This window comes from Peromyscus californicus, unplaced genomic scaffold, assembly GCF_007827085.1.
Source record: "Peromyscus californicus insignis strain IS unplaced genomic scaffold, ASM782708v3 Scaffold_10__1_contigs__length_136768540, whole genome shotgun sequence".
In the NCBI taxonomy this organism is placed as follows: domain Eukaryota; kingdom Metazoa; phylum Chordata; class Mammalia; order Rodentia; family Cricetidae; genus Peromyscus; species Peromyscus californicus.
This window is the reverse complement of record NW_026294391.1, coordinates 135,285,955-135,297,758: the sequence shown is the minus strand read 5'-3', so window position 1 is coordinate 135,297,758 and position 11,804 is coordinate 135,285,955. Positions and strand designations below refer to the sequence as shown.

The window sequence follows — 11,804 nt, the reverse complement described above, 5'->3', positions numbered from 1 at the left end:
CCATAGCCAAAAGTTAAGTCACACAAACAAACAAAAAAAAATCACAATAGGTCAGTTGTATTTTATTCAACAACAAATTTTTAAGCACCCATTCCTTTAGCAACAGAGAAACAAGCCTGTCTAGAGACTTATAGAGGGTGAATCGCATCAAAACATTGAAATCTGAAGGCAAGGTGACAATTATCAAAAACATGAAATGCCTGTCTTGTCTTGTAGCAAGTAACAGGTTAGTTATAATGACTTCTTCCTCTTCCCCATTTGACAACATCCATAAACTGAAGGTGTTGAATGTTTCTCATGATCAAGGAAGCTATTGCTGGAAATTTGGAAGAGAACAGGGTCTTCTATGGTTCACTTCCTTAAAGTGGGAAGGAGACACCATCAGGGAAATGATGAGGGATCTGTTTAGGTCCACCACACCATGCCTTCCCACTTACATCTAACCCACCAATGTCTCCATTAGGGCACCCCTAGAGTGCACACTGCCTTCCAACCCTGAGACCACACCCACTCCAGACTTTTGGAAAACTGACACAGCCAAGATAGTGTCATTCACAGTGTACTCCTGTGAAACCATTAATAGCTGGTGCTGGGCATTGGTGACCAGAGACCTGCGGGCCATGTCTGCCTCCACAGCAGATGGGAAAGGCATTCTTACAGAGATAGAAGGGGGCTATGGTTAAGGTACAATCCACTATTAGGTTTTTTATTGCAATATGGCCTGGTATACTTCTGAGACCTGTCTGGCACTGCCCCCTTCTGCTGCCCAAGACCAAGACTACACTAGAACCTTCTTTCTGATGATGCTAAACAAGCCTCATCCACCTCCCACCTCCCCAATGGTTTGAGTTTTCTTCTACATCCTGAAGTCCTCAGGATTAGGCAACTCCCTGTCCTGCCAGCATGACATTTCTTGGACTAACTCTCCAGAGTGTACCACTCTGTCCCTTCCCTACCCTGCTGTCAACCTTCCTGCTTCACCCACCCCAAAGCCTTCCTTTCATGTTTCATCCTCCCTCTCTTCCCAAAGCCCCTGCCAAGAGTCTCCCAGGAAAGGATACAACTCCAGGAGTCGACTTGCAGTTGTTGCAGCATCTCCACTGGGTCCAGGGAGAAATGGTGGCTGCTCGTCTTGGGGAACGACAGCCGCCTCTTCAGTTACCACCCTAAAGGGTTCCCTGGGCAGGAGTTGCCTGGAGCAGACTGGCTACTGACATCATGTGGGCCACTCTCATAAGGGACGTTGTCTTGGTCACCCTCGGCCACTGAACTCTGAGAGTTAGCCTGGACATCAGAAGCTCGAGGTCTATGCTGCCCATCGTCATCTTCTTCAAGCCCTGTTCTACCACCTGCATCCTCATCAGGATCCTGCATGCAGATTCTGACTTTCCATTCAGCTCCCCTGACTCAAGCAAGGAGATGGCTCTCAGGCTCAGCTAAGGAGATGAGGTGGCGATTACAAGCCCCACCTGCTAACATCCAGCACCCCACGTGAGGCCCACTGAGCTTGCACAATCAAATTCTCACGAGGGTTGGCTCCTGCTGAGCTACTGCCTGGCTTTTGGTGAGTGTGTCAGGGGAGGCAACAACTCCAGCTCCCTGCAAGCAAGTTCTGGCGAGGATTGGCTCCTGCTGAGCTACTGCCTGGCTCTTAGTGAATATGTCTCCCCTCCCCTGACACACACATACACAATTCCTGCTTCTTAACTTGGCTTCTCCTCTAGGCGGCTTGTACTGATGGAACCTTTCAGTATAGGATTCCCTCACGTTTCTCTATCCTAAGATGTCAATGCTTCCTTGGCACAGAAAGCCTGAGGCTTCAGGAAGCTCTCCAAGACAGCGGTAGTACATGGTGTTGCAAGATTGCCTGCTCAAGCAGGTCCAGCCTGTGTCCAGCATACCTGCAGTTGTTGGGACCCTGAAAGATGGTTCAGCTGAGCCAAACTGTTACCCCTGAACCCAGAATACCCTTGCACACAATGCAGCCCATCATCCCTCACCAGAGGGGCATCCCTTAATGACACTGATTAGTGTGACTGAAAGAGATTGGTGCTGGTAGAGATCAGAGACAGATCTTCACCACATCCCTGTAATCATGATCCTAAGGCTGAACCCTGTGTCAGGGATGGGATGGGATGGGATGGGATAGCATGGCATGGCATGGGATAGGCCCAGAGGCATGTACCCCTGTCCCAGAACTAGATGGCAGGGAGCAGTCAGTAGGTTAGCCATACACGTGCTTGTCCCTCTAGTTATCATCATTTGTGTTCATGGCCCAAGGGACTCACTTGGAAGAACTACCATCCAGGACAATTGCCTCTGGTTACATTCCAGGACAGAGGCACCCACAGCAGAAAGGCATTAGGAAGAGGTGTGTTTATAAATGGTCAGTAAGTCACAAATATGACTTAAGAAACAGTGATGTACTAAAGGGGTAGGGTGATATGAAGAAGGGTAGAACTAGTTTCTATCAGCTTATTTCCTGCTACGTGATAGCACTCAGAGTGTGTGGGTCCCTGTGAAAGGACCTGAGCACATGGGTGTAGATGTATCCAACCTGCTTATTAAATAAGAAACACAGAAGCAATGCAAAGAAGAAAGCCAAGAGGTCAGAGCTAAGAGCTAAAACCTTACCCTTCCTCCTGCGGTGGTCCTAACTCTCCGAACCAGAGCTACCCCTGTGTTAAAGACTTTATATAGAGTTCCTGTCCTGCCTTCTCATTGGTTGTAAACCCAACCACATGACCGCCTCCTCACGGCCTGTCTGTATATGCCTCCAGGTTTTCCATGATTGGTATTAAGATTAAAGGCATGTGTATCCAATAATGGCTGTATCCCTGAACACACAGAGACTTACCCAGCTCTGCCTACCAAGTGCTGGAATTACAAGCGTACGCTACCACTGCCCTGCTTTCCTATGGCTTGCTAATAGCTCTGACCCCTGGGCAACTTTATTTATTAACATACAAATAACATTTTTTTTGACTTTTTTTTTTAATTTATTTTGCAATACAATTCAGTTCTACATATCAGCCACGGATTCCCTTGTTCTCCCCCCTCCCGTCCCCCTCACCTTCCCCCCAACCCCCCCCCATTCCCATCTCCCCCAGGGCAAAGCCTTCCCCACAGACTGAGGTCAACCTGGTAGACTCAGTCCAGGTAGGTCTAGTCCCCTCCTCCCAGGCCGAGCCAAACAATCCTGCATAGGCCCCAGGTTTCAAACAGCCAACTCATGCAATGAGCACAAGATCTGGTCCCACTGCCTGGATGCCTCCCAAACAGATCAAGCCAATCAACTGTCTCACCCATTCAGAGGGCCTGATCCAGTGGGGACCCCTCAGCCATTGGTTCATAGTTCATGTGTTTCCATTCATTTGGCTATTTGTCCCTGTGCTTTATCCAACCTTGGTCTCAACAATTCTCGCTCATATAAACCCTCCTCATTCTCGCTAATTGGACTCCCGGAGCTCCACCCAGGGCCTAGTCATGGATCTCTGCATCCAGATCCCTCAGTAGTTGGATGAGGTTTCTAGCACAACAATTAGGGTGTTTGGCCATCCCATCACCAGAGTAGGTCAGTTCAGGCTGTCTCTCGACCATTGCCAGCAGTCTGTTGTGGGGGTATCTTTGTGGATTTCTGTGGGCCTCTCTAGCACTTTGCTTCTTCCTATTCTCATGTGGTCTTCATTTACCATGGTCTCCTATTCCTTGTTCTCCCTCTCTGTTGTTGACCCAGCTGGGATCTCCCGCTCCCCCAAGCTCTCTTTCCCTCAACCCTCGCCTTTCATTACCCCCACTCATGTCCAGGATGTTCATGTAGATCTCATTCCAACAAATAACATTTTAATACAAATAAAATATCACCATATTTCCCCTTTTCTATTTTAATAAAAAGAAAAAAAAAGAAAAAGCTTATAACTAATATAAGAAAAACTATATACAAAAGTACAATAACTATATACAATATATACAAGTAATAAATACCTAAACAATGTCTAGTCCATTTGTATTTGACAAATTCAGAGAAAATAATTTCATTATCTATCCTATTTTGGTAAGTCCAAAATGTATCCTAATTAATCTTCAACTATAACTAACTAACCTTCAACTATAACTAACTAATCTTCAACTCCCTCAGAGACCCAAGAAGGAAATAATATTAGCTAACAAAAATAAAAACAGGAAGTGCATGCAAGCAACTTCCAAAAAATTTGTGAGTTGACAAAAACAGCCAGCTGTCTGGACAGTCACCTGAGGTTTCTCCGCAATGCTGGGGCATCATCTTCAGCCTATAGGCTTAGCATATCTGACAGACTCATTTGTGAAGTAGGATGTACACAAGGTCAACAGTTCAACCTCACATTGAGTGAGAGTAGTCCATGTACCAGAAACACCTGAATTCCACTAGTGTCATGTCATGATTCAGGATTTTAAATTCTGGAAATTGTTGATGGTTTTTTAATTCAGCTGTCCATTCTTCTTGGCTGTGTATATATGGCTTCATCTCAGCATCCCATTCTTCTCCATATCCCTCTATCAAATGCCAGTCTACTATTGAGAGGCGTGAGCTTAGTTACTCTTCAAGAATAACTGTTTCAGCTGCTGTTCCATTGCACATCAGAAGCCATCGGCCCACTGCCTATTCAGGTGCCTTCGAAGAAAAGGGCACTGTACCTTTTCCGAATTACGAAGGCCACTTCAGGGATGGTGCCATATTGTCCTGGCCTCTGATGATGCCTTTTGATAAAGCCATAACCACACTTGTTTTGGCAAGAATCAGTAGTCCTTTGTTTCATGTCCTGTCTGTTCATTTTGTCAGCAGTTGATTCGAGGATACTTTGTTGTCCAGTGGCTAACTTTTGCCACAATGAAAGCTAACTCCATATACAGTTTCTTCAATGCCCATATTTTCTCTGAAGTAGATTGGTACTGCCAGGAGCCGACATGTCTCATAGTCATAACAAAAAAGAAAAATTTTCTAAGTTATTAAAACATTTTAAATGCCATATTCTGTAGATCTCTGAAGGGTTTGAAGATAACCTGTCTATCTAAAATATATCTACTCAATCTTGAAAACATACCTAATATAACTACAAGTTCTATTATAATGTCTAACTACTAATTTTCATTTCTTTATATCCTAATAGTTGGTAATAACATTCAAGGATCAGAAAATTGCATTACATTGTTAGATGAACGGTACAATTAAAAATATATATATAACATTTTCTAACAATATCAATTTCAATATATATAATTTGTATACAATATAAAACAATCCAATCCAATGTAAAGTATTTACATTTTTCTTTTCTTTCTTTTTTTTTATAAGAACCTTAAATCTAATCTCCTTTGCTTAGCCTTTTTCCTAACCCTTGACAACAACTTGTAACCAACCCCCCTAATCAATGAAAATTATCCCAGACCCAAAACCCATTAAAAGACCAAAAAAAAAACCAACCGCCCCACACCACCTCTTTGGGAATGTGGACGTCGTATTCTTGAAATTGCTTCCTGCTGGGTATGGGCGAAGGTATCTTTATCCTGAAAGAAAAATTTTAGGTTAATTGTCAAATTCTAGGAAAGGTAAATATATCCTTCGTTATCCAGTCTGTGTAAAATGCCAAAATTCAGGGTTTATCTCAAATCCTTATTCAAGTAGTCGTTGAGACTGGATCATCTCAGCTAGCTCTCTCAAAATTGCTCTGAGCACTTTGTAGTTCAAAGCTGATCTGTAGATGATGTTTGTCAGCTTAGTGATGTTATTATTGTCCACGTGGAATTGTTGTTGTTGTGGGGCCCCATCTTCTTCCTGGAGACTTCAGTTGATGTTAGGCCTAACCGTGATTTCCTGCAAAAAACTGATAAGAGACTCGAACACAAAGACTATATATGCGACTTTTTAGAATTAGTTAGTACTCTATATGACCATTTATATCTTAACAAAGTTTAAAATGTATATATATCTATATATATTGATCTTGTAAATTTTGATATAAAATTCATACTTTAAGAAAAGTTTAAAGAATCAGAATAGAATCAAAGAGTTGAGATTCGTAATAGAATAGTCCCTTAATTAATTTGGCTTTTCTCCTGTCCCATAGCAGAAGATGGCTCTTTTCTTTTGGCATGATACAGGGAGTTTGCATTTTCCTTTTAACAACATGCTTGAGTTTAAAGAAGGAGAGAGCCATTCTCCAACTCCAAAGTCAGCTTTAAATTTTAATTGAACTGGGACTATTAGAAATTAAATAGTGTTAAATCGTTAAAGAAAAGCAGAAACAAACATTTAGGAAGACATAAAATTTTTTTTAGATAACATATCCATACGCCATTTCACTCTGTTTCTTAGGATAGATGATTTGTCCCTTTTCTTCAGTTGTCTCATTTGTCCAGTGTTCTTCAGATTCCTTAACCTTCATTCTCCTAAAAGACAAAAACAAAAACCTTTCCCCAAGGTTTTTTGGGGATGTTCCTTTTGGACAAGTTATCTGATTAAATGAAAAGGCATGTGTTACTGGTGTAAGTTAGTTTAAATTGGATGTTTACGATAGTTGATGAACTATCACCTCCTCTAATTAAGAGGTCTCTCTTGTTCAAATCGAACCTTTATCAATTTTGATGGTACCCACAGCTTATCTTCTCCTGTAGAAACAAAAGCAAAACCTCGTCCCCAATGTAACACATATCCTGGTTTCCATTCTGAGGTCAGCACATCCTTAAAGTATATAGGTTGATTTAATTCTGTAGTTTTTTCTATTATCCAATGTCTCTCTGCAGCTGTTGTTCCTTTCTCATTGGCATTGAGAAAATTCAAAGTTAATAGAGCATTATGTAGTCTATTTCTGGGGGTTTTTGTTACTCCTTTTTGTTTATTTAGCATATCCTTTAGAGTTCTGTTTGATCTTTCTATAACTGCTTGACCTGTAGGATTATGTGGTATACCTGTAACATGGTTTATATTATAATAAGCAAAAAACTGTTTCATTTTAACAGAGACATATGATGGAGCATTATCAGTTTTGATTTGTGCAGGTATACCCATAATGGCCATAACTTCTAGCAAATGAGTGATTACAGAATCAGCTTTTTCAGAACTCAAAGCAGTTGCCCATTGAAATCCTGAATAAGTATCGATAGTGTGGTGTACATATTTCAGTTTTCCAAATTCTGCAAATGAAACACGTCCATCTGCCAGATTTCATTCCTCTGAGTACCCTTTGGGTTACATCCTGCTGGTAATGGTGTTTGATTGTAGAGGGAACAAGTAGGACATTTCTTTACTATTTCTTTGACTTGTTGCCAGGTTATGGAAAAATCCTTTTTTAAACCTTTACTATTGACATGATGTTTTTTATGAAATTCTGAGGCCTCCAGCACATTTTCTATCAATAATTTATCAATCTCATCATTGCCTTGTGCAAGAGGGCCTGGCAGACCAGTATGGCATCGGATGTGAGTTATATATAAAGGATGACTCCTTTTTCTGATTGTATCTTGTAATTGAATAAATAATGAAGTTAATTCTGAAGCATCATGGATAAATTCTGCAGTCTCAATATGTAATACTACTCTTTCAGCATACTGAGAGTCAGTTACTATATTGAGAGGTTCTGAAAAATCCATTAATACCAACAGAATAGCAGACAATTCTGATTTTTGAACTGAATTATAAGGACTTTGAACCACTTTACTTAAATTTTCTGATTTGTAACCTGCCTTTCATTGTTTGTTGGCATCTGTATAAAATGTACAAACTCGCCGGGCGGTGGTGGCGCACGCCTTTAATCCCAGCACTCGGGAGGCAGAGCCAGGCGGATTTCTGTGAGTTCGAGGCCAGCCTGGGCTACCAAGTGAGTTCCAGGAAAAGGCGCAAAGCTACACAGAGAAACCCTGTCTCGAAAAACCAAAAAAAAAAAAAATGTACAAACTCCAGATATGGGTTTTTTCCTCACAATTCGAGGCAAGATCCAATCAGCTCTCTTTATAAGGTCAATTCTATTGCTTTTGGGATATTTGCTGTTAATTTCTCCCAAAAAATTACTACAAGCTTTTTGCCAAGCTTCATTTTCTATCCATAATTTTTCAATGTCCTCCTTAGTTAAAGGTACGACAATTTCTGCTGGGTCTATTCCTGCTAATTGACGAAGTCTCAATTTTCCTTTCCAAATCAAGTCAGAGATTTTTTCCACATAAGTTTTTAATTTTTTATTTGGTTTATTTGGTAAAAATATCCATTCCAATATAATATCTTCCCTTTGCATTAATATTCCTGTTGGGGAATGCCTAGAAGGTAAAATAACCAAAATGCAATCCAGCTTTGGATCAATACGATCCACGTGCCCTTCATGTACTTTCTTTTTTACCAAGGCCAATTCTTTCTCAGCTTCAGGTGATAATTCTCTTGGACTATTTAAGTCCTTATCACCTTCTAAGGTTTTAAACAAATTATTCAGTTCATCATTTTTTACCCCAACAATAGTTCTTAGATGAGAAATGTCTCCAAATAATATTTGAAAGTCATTAAGAGTCTGTAGTCGATCTCTCCTAATTTGCACTTTTTGAGGTCTAATTTTTTGAAGTTCTATTTTATATCCTAAATAATTAATAGAATCTCCTCTTTGTACCTTTTCTGAAGCAATTTGTAATCCCCAGCAAGGCAAAATTTTCTTTACTTTTTCAAACATTCTTTCTAAAGTATCTGCATTTGAATCAGCTAATAAAATGTCATCCATATAATGATAAATTATAGATTTAGGAAATTTTTTACGTACCACTTCTAATGGCTGTTTTACAAAATATTGGCACAAAGTTGGGCTATTCAACATTCCCTGTGGGAGAACCCTCCATTGAAATCTTTTAACCGGTTGAGAATTATTATAAGTAGGCACTGTGAAAGCAAATCTTTCTCTGTCTTTTTCTTGTAAGGGTATTGAAAAGAAACAGTCTTTTAAATCAATAACTATGAGAGGCCATCCTTTTGGTAACAGAGTAGGCAAAGGAATTCCAGATTGTTTTTTTTTTTTTCCCATCTTATTTTTTTTTTTTTTGGTTATTTTTTTTTTAAATTTATTTTAATTTATTTTGCAATACAATTCAGTTCTACATATCGGTCACGGATTCCCTTGTTCTCCCCCCTCCCGTCCCCCTCACCTTCCCCCCAACGCCCCCCCCCCCCCCATTCCCATCTCCTCCAGGGCAAAGCCTTCCGGACAGACTGAGGTCAACCTGGTAGACTCAGTCCAGGTAGGTCTAGTCCCCTCCTCCCAGGCCGAGCCAAACAATCCTGCATAGGCCCCAGGTTTCAAACAGCCAACTCATGCAATGAGCACAAGATCTGGTCCCACTGCCTGGATGCCTCCCAAACAGATCAAGCCAATCAACTGTCTCACCCATTCGGGGGGCCTGATCCAGTGTGGACCCCTCAGCCATTGGTTCATAGTTCATGTGTTTCCATTCATTTGGCTATTTGTCCCTGTGCTTTATCCAACCTTGGTCTCAACAATTCTCGCTCATATAAACCCTCCTCATTCTCGTTAATTGGACTCCCAGAGATCCACCCAGGGCCTAGTCATGGATCTCTGCATCCAGATCCCTCAGTAGTTGGATGAGGTTTCTAGCACAACAATTAGGGTGTTTGGCCATCCCATCACCAGAGTAGGTCAGTTCGGGCTGTCTCTCGACCATTGCCGGCAGTCTGTTGTGTGGGTATCTTTGTGGATTTCGTAAAGAGTCCATTGGCTGAATTACTTTGTTAATTGCTCTAAGGTCTGTTACCATTCTCCATTTACCAGATTTTTTTTTATAACAAATACAGGAGAATTCCAAGGGCTGGTTGATTCTTCAATATGATGAGCATTTAACTGTTCTTCCACCAGCTCTTGTAAAGCCTGGAGTTTCTCTGTTGTTAAAGGCCATTGCTGAACCCATACAGGCTTATCTGTTGACCATTTTAAAGGTAGAGCTGTTAGTGTTTTTGGAAGATTATCAGTTGTTGAGCCCTGTTCTTGTATGACATGGATGGCTGGTGAGCACTCATTAGAATAATATCTTTTAATATTTCTCTCAGAAACATGTACTAATTTATGATTTGTTTCTGAGATTGGAGGGATATTAATCTGAGTATTCCATTGTTGTAACACGTCTCGACCCCACAGGTTCATAGCTATGTTAGCCATATATGGTTTTAATTTTCCTTTCTGTCCTTCTGGACCTATACATTCAAGCCATCTTACACTTTGTTTCACTCTAGATAATGTCCCAATTCCTAAGAGTTGAATGCTTACCTCCTGAAGAGGCCAAGTTGGATGCCAAAATTCTGGTGCAATTATGGTAATGTCAGCACCTGTGTCTACCAGACCAGACAACAAAACACCATTTATTTTTATTGTTAGTTTTGGTCTTTGTTCATTAATAGAAGTTTGCCAAAAAATTTTCTTTATGTTTTTTCCTGTATTTCCTATTTTCTCTGTTTCATCATCTCGACTAACATGATTTATTCCATAGACATTTGGTTATTTAGTTGCTTTGAGTAGGGGTTTCCTCTACAACTGCAGGAAAGGTTTGAACTGGATTTACTGTGGGGGCCTGCCTGAGGCCCCTCTGGGAGTTTCCCGAAGCTCGAGGCAGAGGGTTACCCTGTCTGTCCCTTGTTGATCTACATTCGTTGGTCCAGTGTTTTCCCTTACCACACCTTCTGCATACTCCAGAAGGAAGGGGCATTCTGTTGCCATTGTTCCTTGAAGAAACATTATTTCTAGGAATGACCTGTTTACAATCCCTTTTCAAATGTCCTTGCTTTCCACATCCAAAACATCTAACATTGCTCAAACCTTTTGAAATTGCTTTTCCTACCCACATATCATCATGGTCATAAGCCTCTACATTAACTGTATCTCTAATCCAATCTTCCAAAGGTGCAGATCTTGCCTTTAACGGCCTGATTATTCTTTTGCACGCTGCATTTGCATTCTCAAAGGCTAAAGATTCAATTATTATCTGACTAGCCTGTGAATTCGGGACCATTTTTTGTACTGCTGAAGTCAATCTTTGTAAGAAATCTGTGAAAGATTCTTTGGGGCCCTGTATAACCTTTGTAAATGACTCAGTTTTTTTTCCTGGTTCTTCAACTCTGTCCCATGCATTCAAAGCTGCCGTTCGACATAGAACTAGGGTTTGGACATCATATGAACATTGTGTTTGTACTGAAGCATATTGGCCTTCTCCAATAAGCTGATCCTGGCAGACTTGTATTCCGCTATCCCTCCATTGTCTTTCTATATTTTTAGCCTCATTACTGAACCACATTTTCCACTGGAGATTTTGTCCGGGTTCAAGAACAGCCTGTGCCAATTCCCGCCAGTCCTTTGGTAGAATCCTATTACAAGTTGTCCAGGTGTTTAACGTTTGCTTTACATATGGGGAGTGCATGCCATAAGATGCTATTGCCTCCTTAAATCTTCGTAAATCTAACATTTCAACTGGAACCCAAGTATTTTGTTCATTCTCTTCATCAGGTAGCTGCTGTACGGCTACTGGATAAATTAAGGGTGATTGTGTGAAAACTGGCTTTCTTTCTGTAACCTTATGATCCAATTTTGAAACAACTTCACTATTTATTTCTTCTGTCTGAATTTGAATTTCTCTATAATTCATTTTTACCGGTTTAACAAGTTTTTCTAAGACGGTTATCCTGGCACTTAAGTTGACGATCTTTTTAAATAGTAAAATGAGGATAAGAAAAGTAATAAACTGAATAATTCGATCAATATTAATCTTTTCATATAGTTGTTCCATTGTCAGAG

At 40.6% G+C, this 11,804-nt stretch overlaps 1 pseudogene; it reads right to left on the bottom strand.

The window, feature by feature from the left end:
• Positions 1 to 227: 227 nt before the first annotated feature.
• On the bottom strand, positions 228 to 1,374 carry LOC128116420 (cancer/testis antigen 1-like; annotated as a pseudogene).
• Between the last annotated feature and the right edge of the window lie 10,430 nt (positions 1,375 to 11,804).